Source organism: Marmota flaviventris, chromosome 5 (genome assembly GCF_047511675.1).
Source record: "Marmota flaviventris isolate mMarFla1 chromosome 5, mMarFla1.hap1, whole genome shotgun sequence".
NCBI classification, from domain to species: domain Eukaryota; kingdom Metazoa; phylum Chordata; class Mammalia; order Rodentia; family Sciuridae; genus Marmota; species Marmota flaviventris.
In genome coordinates, this window is record NC_092502.1 from 37,457,960 (window position 1) to 37,474,827 (window position 16,868).

Consider the following 16,868-nt stretch of genomic DNA (forward strand, 5'->3'; position numbering starts at 1 on the left):
AAAACCTAACTCCATGGGCTTTCTTCCCGTGGAGGTACATCCCTATAATGCAAAAAACATCAGACAATCACAACAGAGTGATATTTGATAAAATATTTAACCAGTACTCTTCATAATGGTCAAGTTCATCAAAAGCAAGGAAGGTATCACAACCTAATGAGGACATGCATCATAACTGAATGTGACATGGTATCCTGGATGGTATCCCCAAACATAAAAAAGACACCAGGCAACAAAGAAAGAAATATAAATATAGTTATGGACTTTAGTTAATAATACTTAATCAATATTGGTTCATTAATTATGTTGTAGGGGACAAGAATAAGCCACCATGTTAATCAATTTTTTGTTGCTATAACAAATACTTAAAATAATCAACTTATGAAGAGAAAAAGATTACTTTGGCTCAATTTTAAAGGTTTCAGTCCATAATTAGTGGGCCCTGGTGTTTTGGACCTATGGCAAGGCAGTGCATCAGGGTGGGAGCACATGGCAGAGCAAACTACTCAATTCATGGCCAGGAAATGAAAGAAGAGGAAGTGGCTGGGATCTACTCTTTGCTTCAAGAGCACACTCCTAGTGACCCGAAGACTCCTACTAGGCCCCACCTCTTCACGGTTCCACCACCTTCCAATAGCATCACCCTGGGGATCAAGCCTTTAACACAACAGCCTTTGGGGGACAATCAAGATCCAAATCACAGAAGTTATCCCCTATAACCCTTTAGCATTTGGATTATTTTAAGCTGGAGGCAAATGAGAATCACAGATGCAGGAACTTTGAGGGATGAGGGCTGTCATAAATCCCCTCTTCCCAGAAAGTTTATAGTCACAAAGAATAAAGTGGTGCTGTGGTGCTGAGATGAACCTGTACTGCTCACTGTTCCTGTAATCTTGAAAACAAGCACAACAAACCTTACTCCAGTAATTTTGCCCAATTTACCTTCTCAGTTTGCTGCCCTTGGGAGCCTAAACTCCTTTACTCTGTCTTCTCATGTCTATAAATTTGTTGTGCTTTTTTAAGATGTTACATAACACAACATTCTAACCACCACTCTGAGGACCCATCTCTGAGTTCTCGCATACATATATATGCAATGCATATGTTAATAAACTCCTGTTGTTTTTCTCTTGTTGATTGATATTTTGTCAGTCTAATTTTCAAGGTCTCATGTTGGAGAACTTAGGGAGAACAGAGGAAAAAAATGTTTCACTTCTGCAAGTGTGAAATGCACTCTATAAATGTAAGATGTTCATGAGTGTGGATTTTATGGTAACTGTATTATTTTTACAACTTTTCCATATATCTAATACTATTATGAAATGAAATTTTTATATTAAAAATGAGGTTTTGGGTCTGTGGCTGTGTCTCAGTGGTAGAGCACGCTGCCTGGCATGTGTGAGGCACTGGGTTCGATCCTCAGCACCATATAAAAATAAATAAAAATAAAATAAAGATGTCCATCTACAACTAAAAAAATGTTTAAAAAATGAGGTTTGGCACAACATGCAGTTATTCTAATTTTAAATAAGCATTGTATGTTTAAAATTATTTTCATAGTATAATTAGCATTTCTTTGATTTGTGCAACATTTTCTCATATGCTTGATTTCATTAAAAAAATTATTCCTTTTTCCCCCCCCACTTTTCTCATGAGACTCTAGGAAAATGATGAAAAAGTCTTTAAAATAGATCAAAACTTCACTGGGTATCCTTTCATTGTCTTCAAGCTACTTTATGATCCTAGAATTTCTAGAAAACTATTAATAATACAAATTATTCATGTTTACAGAAATGCAGATTGTGTCTGGTGAAATGTGATTGATTATTGTCCTGTGAAGGAAATCTTTATTCACTTTGTCATCAGAGTCCAGGCCAGAGAGGGACCTGACTTCAGGATTCAGCTAACAGACCAGGTCCAGCTATTGGCCCCAAAACTCAAAATGGAAAAAGTATTGGTGACGTGGGAAGGAATTTATTCAACATAGCTATACCAGGAAGCAGAGGGGCCTATCATTCTCAGCCTAGTCTTTCAGTGGTACCAACAAAATCTTCAGGTTAAAATAGGGGAAGGAATGAGAGTAAGGGCAAAGTCTGCATAGTTGAGCAGTCTTGGTCACATTCTGTGTTTTGCTGACCATCTCAGATCTTGTTCTGCAACGTCCTGCCGGCTCTGAGGAAGTCATTATCCCTGTGGGGGCAATTCAGTTCTCATCATGAGAAGATTGCTTCCGCTTAGGGGAGCTGCCTCAGTTCCTGCCGTGGGGTAATTACTCCTGTTTAGAGAGGCAATTTGTTTATGAGGTAATCTGCCTGAAAGGCTCACTGTTCCTGTAATCTTGAAAATATCTTACTCTTATCTTGGTGTCTTAGCGTTGGGGAAGGATTATTAGCTTTAGTTGAACACTCCTTACATGAATAACATGTCTGTGTGCACAGTTTAGCAGGAAACATACCAAATGAAGGTAGAGATGACATGTGCTCCTTATGGAAAAGAAAGATGATAAAACCCCACGTTCCCAAATTCCCTTTTCTCTTCGCCAAAGCCTGGCCAAGTCAAGAGAATTATGAGAGAGAGTCTGGACTGGTATGTCCAGAATATATATTGTCTTGAAGGACATGGGCTTTCTCTTGTGCACACCCGGAACCAGGGAAAGTTGTTATTATCTGTAGAAAGTTGTGTTTTGTAAGTCTGTGAGGACAGTTGCTCCTGGGATGCTGGTCATACAAAGTAAACTAAACAAGTTCATAATGATATCGCTGCTTCTGCAGAATAACGTATAAAAATCCTCTCTCAGTGGGTGACTGGTGAAGAACTGGGGAAAGGACATGTGTCACTGTCAAGAAAGCTCAGCTGCCACTGCACAAAATGCTGGGAGGATGGTGGTACAGCCTGTCATCATTGAAATGTCCCTGTAAACACTTATTAGTAAAGATTCGTGCCTCTAATGTCATCTTTAGATATTTTCTTTGAATATTTTGGCAACCTATTCCACTGCTCCAGCAGAACTGGTCTGTAGACCTGACAGATGCCAAGCTTTTATCCTGGCTTTAGTTACCCACCAGACATTTGCAGGTCTAAGAAAAGAGTGGGTGCTTTTTGGTAAAACCAGTTTTTAAACACCTATTATAATTTCAGCTTATATGTGTATGGTTCTTTGAAATTTCCTTTAAATTGATTTTTAAATCTTGCTGTGTCTCTTGTTCATTAATGATTTAAATAAAATTCTTGACATGTGTTTATTTTATATTTGCATGAGAGTCAAGATTTTACCTTTTTCCTTCATTTTAAAGTTTTAGTGATTTTTTTCAATTTTGAGTCATTTTTACTGCAAATATTTGTTTTTCTAATTTTTCTTATAATCTTTCATGACAACCTACACAGAAAATAGTATAGAACAACAGTTCTAAAATCACTTGGTTTATCTATATACCAGGCACAAAAAGCTAGAATATATAGGTTCAAGATATTCTATCTATAATAGCTACAAAAATGCATAGGATAACTAGGAATTGTCTAACCAAAGGTGGACAGAGTCTTTAAGGAGACTATTAAGAACACTTTGTTGAAAGACATAAAGAAGAACTAAATAATTTGAGTGATATAAAATCTTCATGCATAAAAGACTCAATTACGTAAAGATTCTAGTGCTCAATTTGCAAATTGATCTGCAGAGTCAATATAATCCTGAACTATGTCCTAAAGAGATTTATATGGAATTTAATATGGTGATTCTAAAATTGATGTAAAAAATAGAAAGACTAAGGATAATCAGATATCTCTTGCGGGATACAATTAGATTATTATCAAAACATATCACAAAGCCACATAAATATTTAAGTGGCAATGGCATAGAGATAGATGTATAGATGAGCTGAAAAGAATAGTCTTTAAAATAAGTTACACCCATGTGAAAAATCCACATGTGGAAATCCATACATATTCCCCTATACAGTCATGCACTGCATAATGGCATTTCAGTTGATGATGGACAGCATATATAGTAGTGGCTGTATCTATAGTGTCCTGTGTAGTAGGTGTACCAGCAAAGTGTGTGTAGCTACACTCTGTAATGTTCACACAAATGTGTTCCTCAGATATGTCCCTGTCATTACATAACACATGACCATATATGGAAATTTGACATTGCACATCATAGAGAAAAAGACAAACTATCAAGAAATGATTTGGGATAATTTGGATAACCACAATGCCAAGGAATGGTATGCCCAGACATTTGGTCAAACATTATTCTGGATGTGTTTGTGAAGATGTTTCTGGATGAGAGAAACATGAATCAATACGCTGAGTAGAGCAGACTGCTTTAATTTTATTTGAATGGGTCTCATCCAATCAATTGAGGCTATAAATAGAACAAAAAGACTGACCCTACTCTTCCCTTGACTGTCGAGAGCTGGAACATCCATTTTTTTTTCCTGCTTTTGATTTCAAACTGAAAAAATCAGCTTTTCTTGTGTCTTGAACCTGCCAATTGGATTGGAAATTATACCATGGGCTCTCCTAGTTCTCAGGTCTTTGGACTGAGACTAGAACTATGCTATTAGCTCACCTGGGTCTCCAGCTTGCCAACTGCAAATATTAAAATCATTCATTCTCCATAAATGCGTGAACCAATTCTTTACAATAAACCTCAAGTGTATTTATAGGATATATATCTCAAATAATATAAATATTGCATAAGAGATTGATGTTTTTCTAGTCAATTCTAACCAATGTAGAAGGCCAACACATCCTCTGTAAATGACTGAAACTGTATTTTTCAATTAAATCATTATGCTTCTTTTTTCTTACAATGACTTGTGCTCCCTTGAGGGAGTAATAATTGGAATTATTGTTCTAATTTTAAAGGAAGTAAGTATTTTAATATTTGTCACTGAGTAAAATATTTTCTGTAGGCTTTTAGTAGATAACTTTATCAGGTTAAAGAAGATCTTTAGATTGCTAAACTTTTAACAACATGAATGAACATTAAATGTTATCAAATATTTTTTTCTGCATCCATTTAGATAATCATGTTTTTTCCTTTAATCTGTTAATGCAGTGAATTACATTAGTAGATATCCTAAGTCGTTAATCTGCTAAAGTGCATTTCTGGGACAAACAAGATATTTTTATGTATGTCAGTTTGCAAATTTGAGCTAGAATTTTTGTATTTATGCTCCCCAGTTTGAACTGCACATTTTATTTTCTTGTATTAGTCTCATAAAATGCCTTGTCAAAAATTTTTTCTATTCTGTGATGTTGTATAAAGAAATAAATTTCATTGTAACACATTCTTATGTACTGTGGATTAGTTTGTTGTTATGTAAAGCTTCATAGTTTCTATGGGATTATTCTGCCAGCACATTAATATTTTTGCACTCAAAATAAGAGGTTGTGAATAAAGGTGAACTAACACAGCTGAGAGCAAGCAGTACATCAGAACTGTGTTTCATATTCCTTCAACCCTCACAGACTCTCTGCTTGGGGTGGCCATCTTTCTCTCTCTCTCTCTCTCTCTCTCTCTCTCTCTCAGAAACACTTGTGTTTTGGGGATGGCATTATTTGGGGTTTGTTTCTGTTGTTGTTTGCAGTGCTGGGGATCAAACCCAACACATTACATGTGCTTGGCAAATACTCTACCACTCAGCAACAATGTCGGCCCTACTGTATGCTTCATAATTCAGTGGCATCAACTCTTCCTCACATCCTTTCTCTTTTTCACTTTCTTGAAATATGAGACTCTCAATTTATCATTTTATGGAGGTACTTTTTAAACACCCCTCCGCCTTTTTTTTTTTTTTTAGCTGCTTGGGATTAAACCAAGGCCTCATGCATATATATATATATATATATATATATATATATATATATATATAGATGAACACTATACCTTTATTTTGGTTATTTATTTTTATGTGGTGCGAGGACTGAACCTAAAGCCTCACATGTGCGAGGCAAGTGCTTTACCACTGAGCCACAATCCCAGTGCCCCACTCTTCCACTGTTATTATTTCTCATTAGGATTGCAGTTTTCATTAATGTTCTGGTTCCAGATGTGCTTTTGGTCTGTTTCCGTTTTATTTTTCCCTACTCGTGATTATTTTTTATTTGCAGTTTTCTATAATGCAAGAATTCTAGGAACACATATTCTATGCTTCTGTACAATATCTATATTCATCCCTTGATAATTCTGGGCCATTTGTCTGCACTTGGGGACTCCAGTGGCTGTTTCTTCTGCCTAATACATATCAATGCTGCTTTTTCACACATCTCATTGAGGTCTCTATCCATATATCACCTACTCTAGAGGCCTTCTGTATATTCACCTGAATATCCATATGAAAAGGGTGAAGTTGGACTGAACCTCACATTATATACAAAAAATTAGTTCAACATGGATCAAAGACCTAAGATTGAAAGTGAAAAATATAAATACCTTATAATAAAACAGGTATAAGTCTTCATGATCTTGAATTTGGCAGTATGTTCTTAGTTATGACACCAAAAGTGCAAGCAATAAAAGAATATTATAATTTGAACCTCATCAAAATTAAAAACTTCAGTGCATCAAAAGATATTACTAAGAAAATAAAGACAATTTACTGAATGGGACAAAAATATTTGCAAATCACATAGTTAATAAGGAATAGAATTCAGAATATACAAATAAATCTATGTGTGTGTGTGTGTGTGTGTGCTCCTGGGGATTAAACCCAGGAGCATTCTGCCTCAGAGCTCCAACCTCAGCCTGTTTTTCAAAAAACATAAATTTATTTTGAGAGACAATCTTGTTAAGTTGCTGAGGCTGACCTTGAACTTGCAGTCCTCCTGCTTCAGCCTGTAGAGTTGCAGGGATTATACATGTGCACCACCAGAACTGGCTATAAATACACCTTACAGCTCAACAAGAAAAAAAATCCATTTCAAAAGGGTCAAAGAACTTGAATTGTGATTCCTTCAAGGGAGATAACGAAAACAGCCAAAAGCACATGGAAAATTGATCAACATCATTAGTCATTAGGAAAAGACAAATGAAAAGCACGGTGAAATATAACTTCACATGTACTAGAAAAATGATAATCAAAAAAGTGAAAAAAAAAATCAAGCTTTGGTTACAGAACAGTTTTCAAATGACCCAGTCCTGTTGTCTCATTTGTAGAAGGAACTGGCTGGAACAGCCTGGGCTTTGTTCTTGTCTCCCTCTAGAAAAAGGATGCTTTAGCCCATTGAATCATGCTCTACCCCAGGATATAAAACCCAAGTTGGGCAAGTCAGTGAGACCCTGTCTCTAAATAAAATACAAAAAAGGGCTGGGATATGACTCAGTGGTTAAGTGTCCCTGGGTTTAATCCCTGGTACCAAAACAAAACAAAACAAAACAAAAAAAAACCCAAGTTGGGCTATATTCTAAGCTCCCTCACCTGTTGTGCAAATGGATCACACAGCGATAAAACTCAATCTAATCTGAGCAGCTTTCCTGAGCCTTGGGTTCCATCCAGCTAGTCATGAAATCTAGGCCTCTGTTATTTACAGGTGGGCTACAAGGGTGTAGCCCACCTGTAAATAATGCATCTACTTCATATAACTTGTTATGTACATAGGTATTCTGCCTCATCAGACTCATAAATCAGTAACTAGAACATAGTGAATTTGCTTTGCATTTGTGAGGCTGTAGAGAAATTAAAACCTTCAGATACTGCCAGTGGGAATGCAAAATAGTTCAGCTGCTTTGGAAAACTTTGATCCTTAAAAAGCATCCTTTAATACAGAGGTTGAAGGTGTAGCTCAGTGGTAGAGCACATGTTTAGCACACACAAAGTCCTGGGTTGCACCCTCTGCATCACACACACACACACACACACACACACACACACACAGGAAAGGAAAAAGAAAAATTTAAATATAGAATTACCATATGATCCTGCAAATTTATTCCTAGGTATATACTAAAGAAAATTGAAAATGGGTACTCAAACTAATGCTTCTGCACGAATAGATGAAAGATAGGAACCCAAATGTCCATCAATGGACATTGGATAGACAAATTAGGATACGCACATAATGGAATATTATTCAATCATAAAATAAATGAAGTACTTGATATGTGTGCATATACTTCAAAAATATGCTAAATGAAAGAAACCAGACACAAGAGGTAACATATTAAATGATTTCTTTTAGATGAAATGTACAAAATATGTAAATCCAGAGACAGAAAGCAGGTTTGTGTTTAGCCTCATAAAATGGTTTTGGAAAGTCTCTCTCTCTCTCTCTCTCTCTCTCTGTGTGTGTGTGTGTGTGTGTGTGTGTGTGTAAGTTTAAGGAGGATTGGGGATTGGTGTTAATTATTCTTTACCTATTTTATAGAATGGACCCAGTGAAACCATCTGGCCCTGGATCTTTCTTTGTTGAGAAATATTTGATTATTGATGACAGTATTGGTCTGTTCAGATTTCTATTTCTTCTTGGGTCAGGTCTGAGTTTTGAATGTTCCTAGGAATTTATTCATTTCACCTAGGTTATCTAATTTGTTAGCGTACAATTGTTTATTATAACCTTTTTATTTCTGTGAGGTAGGTAGTAATGTCACCACTTTATTTGTGACTTTAGAATAGAATGAGCACCAAACCAGGTAAAATAATGATAAAGCTTTTGAAGCTGGGTATAGCTCAGTGGTAGAGCACTTGCCTTGCATGTGCAAGGCCCTGGTTCATTCAATTTCAAGCACTGCGGGGTGGGGGGGAAGATAATCTTTTCAAGTGGGACCTTCCAAGAAGACACCAGATAGTCAGTGACAATCTAGTATATTTTATTTATTTATAAGTAACATGAAACTGGATTTTGGTTTACTACAACTTAAAATTTTTATCTTTTAACTGAAGAATTTAGTCCAGAAAAATAGAGAAGATAGCAGATTAGAGGAAGTATGCAGGTTAGTGGTTCTTCCACCCTAGACCTAAGACACCGGAAGACTGCTCTCCAGAGAGGTGGGTAACTAAGGGAACTCACTGAAATTTAATACTAGACAGTAAAAGAACCCACAGAGACACAGTAAAACAGAAATTTCAAACACAAGAAATAATACTTAAGGACATGCCCACTTGTCTGCCAGCAGTGGTAGCCACACTGCTGAGGGGAGACAGCAACACTGCCAGAGGAGACAGAAACCAAAGCTGATTTAAAAACAAACAAACACGACAAAACAAAACAAAAAACCTGGCCTAGGGGAACCTGTGGAATAAAGAGGGAGGATGATCTTAAGGGACCCAGAGTCTGTGGGGGAAAGTGGGTGAGGTGAAAACAACCAAAATTCTTTAAACCATGGATGGATAGTTTGATGGGAACCATTTATAAGAGCCATATGGCATCAAGCAGAGGCAAGAAGTTGGAAATGTGTAAAGTTGCCTGCTAACACAGCAGCAGACTATTATGATCCCCAGAATATGCCTGAAGAAAAGTGACCAAAATGGACTCAAAGAAAATTGTGCTTACAGCCTCCGAATATCAAGGGAAAGAGTTGGCTTTGCGGCTGGTACTCCATCGGAGCTATTGGGAAGACACAATAATGGCCACACTGGAGGATCTGCACTCCAGGGCTGACACCCAGCAATTCGTATGCATAGTGGTGAATGTGAAAACTGTGGAGGATTAGTTGCTACTGTCCAAAGTGAATTTTACCAGAGGCCCCCCGAGATCCAGATGTTCAACAGAGACCGGCATCTCCCCAGCAACAGGGGGCGTGAATCAAATCCCAAATGCTCCCTCACAGAGTTCTAAAGGTCAGTGAAGCCCATACTGGAATTTCCGATTTAGAACGCTGCACCATCCCTGCTACAGGAGTACACAGTTTGTCAGCACCTATACTGGAAGAGAGGATCACTTTTTAAAAATATTTAAACTTTCTCTTCCCTCCCATCCTATACTGGAAGATGGAAAGCTGAGGGCTACTACAACCAGCTTTGGCTCCTACCAACAATGACTGAAGCTTTCTTCCAAAAGAATTTGAAATTAACCACTCCAACCCTTGACCCAAGGGTTGCAGAGGCCAAAAATAAATATAAAGAATAAAAATCCATCCCTGCCAACAGTTTTGACCACCTCAGCAGAAACAAGCCCTTTATTTCTAACTAATATTTTTCTTTTTTTCTCATACATATTCCCTGAACTTACTTTACTATTTTAAAAAATTTAACATTTAAAGCTTTTACAAATATCATTTCATTATATTTTATTATTTTTTTCTTATTTTCCATTCTGTGAAATTGTGTGTGTGTGTGTGTGTGTATGTGTGTGGGGGAAGGGTAAGTTCTCACCATGAAAATAGGTTCAAATTATATAATCCATATAATTTTGCTTTCATTTTACTTTCTTTCTTCCATGCTTATTGTTTAGCCTTGGTTTGAGTTAGGTGAGATATAATTATACATGGGTTTGAGTTGTTTTGGTCTTACACTTTCTTGCTTGTTCATATCCTGTTTTTTCTCCCTCTTATTGCCCACTCTTCACAATCTTCATGCATAATAGCCAAATATCCCTGTTCTTACTATCCTCTGGTTTTTATTTTATTACTTTTAGTTAATTTTTCATTTTTCCTCAATAGCCGGTATCTGCTACCTATTCCCTGTCTCTACTCTGTTCAATTTTTTAAATATTTGAACTTTCTCTTCCCTTCCTGCCTATTTTGTCTTCACTTTGGGAACTGCAATACCATTATCTAAGAGAATTCTATACTTTATGCAGTTCCTATCCCATTCATATTGTTGTGATTATTAATACAGTGGGCAGTGTAGTTGACACCTGCTGTTTAACATCTGATCTAGTTCAGTTTCCTATTGCTGGTACTGATGGTAAATGTTGATTCCACCTTTCTTACACAGGTGGTACTTGGTGTTACAGATGTCAAAGTACACACTGAACATTTATCTGAAAGCTGTACATCTGTTGCTAACATTAGTCCTATTCTTGGCTCCCCCTTCCTCTAAGAAGGGCTGGAAACTGATTAGGACTCTTCAAATTCATGGAGCAGAGATTCTGCTGCTGACCAATACTCAATACTTAGTCAAGGAACAGCAAATCTCATCCCACACATGATCTAGCTGCACCTGAGATTCAATAATACTTTAACATATAGAATTGGGGAGGAACAAAAGCCCAAACCAGCACCCAGACCCCAAGGAAGAACAACCAGAGAGGGTTTGCAGGTCCCATTTCAGGATATTTACTCATACATGAGAAACAGAGAGAAGTCCCAGGACAAAAAGGATAACTATACATACAAGGACACAAGCATAAAACAAGAAGAGGATTTCACCTCAATTGACGTGCAAGTCTAAGAACTTTGAAAACATGAGGAAACAGGAAAACAAATCTCTCACCCAAATTCACAATCCCTCAACAAAGGATCCCACAGGTATAGAATTGAATGAAATTCCAGAGAAGTATTACAAAAAAACTGATTATTAAAATATTCAATGAACTAAAAGAAGATCTTGGGAATTAATTAAGGGAACAAACATAGGGGCTGTGGTTATAGCATCTGCCTTGCATGTGTGAGGCACTGGGTTTGATCCTCAGCACCACATAAAAATAAATAAATAAGCAGGTAAATAAATAAATAAATGTATTGTGTCCATCTACAACTAAAAAATATTTTTTAAAAAATCAAAAACATAAATAAATAAAAAGGGCTGGGATGTAGCTCAGTGGTAGAGTGCCCCTGGGTTAAATCCCCAGTACAAAAAAAAAAAAAAAAAATAGAAAGAAAGAAAAGAAAAGTGGGAGAGAGAAAGAGAGAGAATGCAAAATTGCAAATACAGAAAAGGAAAGAGCATTTCAATAAAGAAATAGAGTTATTGAAAAAATCAGAAATCTTGGAAATGAAAGATATAATGTAATGAATCAAATTAAAAATTCACTTGAAAGCATCACCAAAAGATTAGGTTGCCTAGAAAATAGAACTTCAGCCCTTAAATTCAGGCCTTAAAGTTAGGGTGCATGGACTTAAATACTCAATATGAAATAAAGAGAAAAAATAAAAGACCATGATCAGAATATACAAGAATTCTGAGACAGCATCAAGAGAACAAACCTGAGAATCACTGGGGTAGAAGAGAACATGGAGATACAGGCTAAAGGTATCAAGAACATTTTCAATGAGGTAGTAACAGAAAACTTTTCCCATATCAGAAATAAGAAAAACATTAGCATATAGGAGGCATATCAAGACCCCACATGAAAAAGAGCAAAACAGAACTGCCACATTGCTCACGACTAAAACACTCATGGGTCACTCCAAGGGAACTGGGTTGCATGAAATAAACACACGAGAGACAGAAATACCTTTTTCTTTGGGGATCCTGTAAAGGCTCCTCTGACCTTAAGGGTCTGCAGAAAGAGCGAGAGGGAGCGCTTGCTGACCCTTTTTATTGAGGAGAAGCCATTCAAATGAGGCAAGGGGTCAGGTTTCAAGGGGCTGAGTTTAGCTTCATGATATCTGCTGTCAGCAGATTGACTGACATCTAGGAAGGCCACACCCAAGAACAGAGCAAGAGAAGGAGACACACAAAGGGCGTTTCCATGGAACATTCTATCCCAAACAGGGCAAGGGGTTAATATCACAAAGGAACAGGTGAGCATAGCTCGATCCATGGGCTGCAGGAAGGCACGCCTACACATGAAGACACATTTGGTTGCATTATTTCGACTCTCAAGATCAGGGCTACCATCTTCAGCAACTTAAGAGTAGCCAGATCACCAGGGTGACCAACAGTGCCTCAAACCAATCAGGAGGGTAAATGCTGGTCGCATGACATGGCAGCCTCCCACACAGAACATCTCCAAGACACATCATAATCAAATGCCTAACACAGAAAATAAGGAAAGAATGCTAAAAAGTTGCAAAAGAAAGATTATCAGGTCACATTTAGAGGCAAGCCAATAAGGTTCACTTCTCATTTATTAACTTACACCCTAAACCAAGGAGGTCCTGGAATGAAATATTCCAAACTCTAAAAGAAAGCAATTGACAGGCAAGATTGCTATATTCAGCAAAACTCTCTTTCAATGACAAAAATAAATTAAATAATTTATTACCATCATACCAGCACTACAAAGAATACTCAGATATATAGCAACAGAGGCACCAAAAAAAAAAAAAAAAAAAATCCTAAAGCTCCCAAATAGATGAATATCACTAGAAGAGCATTCAACTAGATGAAAATTAAGGCAGAGTTAAATACAGCAAACAAACCAAAATGCCAGGAAACTACAAACATATATCCATAATAACACTGAGTGTAAATGGTCTCAACTCCCCAATTAAAAGATGCAGGTTAGCAGAATGCATCATAAAACAAGATCCAACTCATGCTATTTGCAAGAGACTCACCTCATGGGCAAAGACACCTACAGGCTGAAGGTAAAAGGAAGATAAAAAATTCCAGAGTCTGAAAACAAGCAGGAGTAGTTATTGTCATATTAATATCTGACAAAGTAGATTTCAAGCAGAAATTAATCAGAAGAGACAAGGCAGGCCATTACATACTGGTAAAGGGAACAATCCAACAAGAATAAATATATATGTCCCAAATGTCAGTGCACCTAATTACATAAACAAAACAAAACTTCCTGACATTAAATCCCAGAGAGACCCCAAAACATAATAATAGAGGTTGATTTTAATAAACCCTTATCACTGATAGATCATCAAAGAATAAAATCAATTAAGATATTTCAAACGTAAATCAAATGAACCTAATAGACATCAATATTTCACTCGAAAACATCTGAGTTGTTTTTCAATAACCTTGTCCAAAATAGGCCATATTCTAGGTCACAATGTAAGTGTTAGCCAAATACAAAAAAAAAAAATCAATATAATCCCATGCCTCTTAATGGGATTGAAATTAAAAATCAACAACAAGAAAAATAATAGAAATCACATAAATACATGGAGATCAAATAGTACTCTTTAAATGAAGAATGGATCACGGAAGAAATGAGAAAAGAAATCAAGAAATTCTTAGAAACAAATGATAACAGAGATACAACATATTAAAATCTCTGGAACAATATGAAAGTTGTTCTCAGAAGAAAATTTATAGCATTAAGTGCCTACATTAAAAAATAAGACTATGCCAAGTAAATAAGCTTATGCTCCACCTTAAGGTTTTAGGAAAGGAAGAATAAACTAATTCCAAAATCAGTAGAAGACAGTAAATAATAAGAATCAAACCAGAAATTAAAGAAATTGAGAATAAAAAACAATACACAGGATCAGTGTAACACAGAGTTGGTTCTTCAAAAAGATAAATAATATTGACAAATCCTTAGCCAACTAGCCAAAAGAAAGAGAGGAAAGACACAAATAAAATCAAAATTAGAGATGGAAAAGGAGAAATCACCACAAACTTCTGAAACCCAGAGGATCATTAGAAACTATTTTGAAAATTAATAAACTGGAAAATCTAGAAGACACTGAGAAATTTCTAGACACATATGATTTTCCCAAATTGAACCAGGAAGATACAGAAAACCTAAACCAACCAACATCAAGTAATGGAATTGAAATAGTCATCAAAAGCCTTCCAACAAAGAAAATCCCAAGACCAGATGGATTCTCAGCAGAATTCTTCCAAACCTATAAGGAAGAACTAACACCAGCATTTCTCAAATTATCGCATGAAATTTAAAGGGAGGGAACACTCCCCAAATCTTCCTATGATGCTAGTGTAACTCTGATACCAAAACCAGATAAAGATACATCAAAAAAAAAAAACAAAAAACTTGGCTCCAGAGGCTGAGGCAGGAGATCGCCAGTTCAAAGCCAGCCTTAGCAAGGTAGTAAGCCCTAAGCAATTCAGTGAGACCCTGTCTCTAATAAAATACAAAAAGGGGTTGGGGATGTGTGGCTCAGTGGTTAAGTTCTCCTGGGTTCAATTCCCCGGTAGCAAAAAAAAAGAAAGGAAAGGCCATGTAGGCCCCAATGAGAGGGTGATCAGTTTGGAAGAGAGAGAAAATAAATTGTGTTTATTTAATGATCCAATCTACTAATTTTGTTATGGCTACCCACCTAAGACATGGTGCCACCAGGTCAGGTACGAAACAGAATTTTGAGTAGACCTTTTAAATTTTATCTCAAACATTTTGTAAAAATTTTTTGGTCCTTCACTGAGTCCAAACAACTGCACAAGAATACTGTTAGGTGGGTCTGTGGCCTGGATTGAGTGTTCCTGCAGAGAACACCTTAAGGTGGAGGTAGGCTGGGGAAGCCACTGGTTCTCCAAGTACAGTTCTGAGGAGGTACAGGTAGGAGGGTAGGGAACAACCCTTCATCCAGACTCTCAGCCTTTTTTTTTTTTTCAATCCTTGCAATTCTAGCTGCTCTTTACTTTTTTTCTTTTTCTTTTTCTTTTTTTGCATGTAATAGAATTTTATTTATTGTATAGAATTTTTATTATTTTCTTAGGGAAAGGGATGGGGGTGGGTAAAAGTGAACAAAGATAGTCGAAATGTACAAAGGCTTGGTTAGGGAAGAGGAATAAGTCTGATTTTTTTTTTTTTAGATCAATTGTATAGAATTGTGTCTGTAGCTAATAATTGAGTATTCTATATTTAAATTTTGTTGAGAGTAAATTTCAAATGTTCTGATCACAAAAATTGTTGAAAATTTGAAGCTCTGGGATTGGAAATGTAAAGCACATTGAAGTTGTAGCCCTGGACCTTTCACTTTATCTGTGTTTGTCAGTGAATATGAAGTTGAAGTCATCAACTCAGAAGTAAGGTTGTTGAGTTTTTAAATATATTTATTTATCTTTTTTTAGTTGTAGTTGGACCCAATACCTTTATTTCATTCATTTATTTTTATGTGGTGCTGATGATCAAACTCAGGGCCCTGAGCATGCTAGGCAAGCGCTCTACTGCTGAGCCACAACCCCAGCCCCCCAATTGTTGAGTTTTTTAACCACAGGTTGTCTGAGCCGTGTGGCCTTGGGGGAACTGCCACACCTCTTTACCTGTTGTCTGTGGAGGTGGACCATGACCTTCTGCTTCTGCACGGGGCTGAACTGATTGCTGTTTCTCTGTGATGCCCACCTTCCTGCCTCTCCTCTTCTTCCTTGGCTGCCTCCTCTCCTCTGCTCAGCTCCCTAATGTTGAGTTGAGGGTCCTGGGGCTCCACCCTCACCCTCTATCCACATTCTCTGTCCAAGTGAGTTAACTGGTCTCACTTTAAATATCCCACTATCATTGGTGCCACTTCATCTTCATCTGCTGCTCTGGCCTCTTCCCTGGATTCCAGAGTCATAAATCTATCGGTGGACTTAGCCTCTCCATCAAATCTAGAATGCAATTCTCAGTTTTCCTGTGTCTGAGCCTAAACTCTTGACTTCTGCCCTCATCTGACCCACTAGACCCTCTTCCTGGTACTCCCTGGGTTAGGCCTTTCTCTCTCATCCTCAAAGTTATTTTTTTCACACCTGCAGCACCTGGTCACAGGCACTCTTGTCCCCTGCCACACTGTGAGGACCTCCTGAGGGTCCTCCATCTTCAGATTCTACTTCTCAACAGTCTGTCTTCCATTCAGGAGCCAGAAGATGCTGTGATCATGTGAATCAGGACCCTGCCCTGTGGTGTCAGCTATCTGACCCCTCCTAAGCAGAAAAGGGCAGTAAGAGGTCATGTGAGACCATGTGCCTCAAAGGCCCAGTTTGTAAACTTTTTGCAACTTCAAGCTCTGACCTAGCATCACCTTAATGTCCCATCTTTCCCAACTTGAAAAAGCAAGGGTAGAAGCTGAGGTGGACCCCAGCCTCCTAACTCCCAGCTTCCACCAGAAAGATGGCTGGATAGTTCTGGGGACAGAAAAT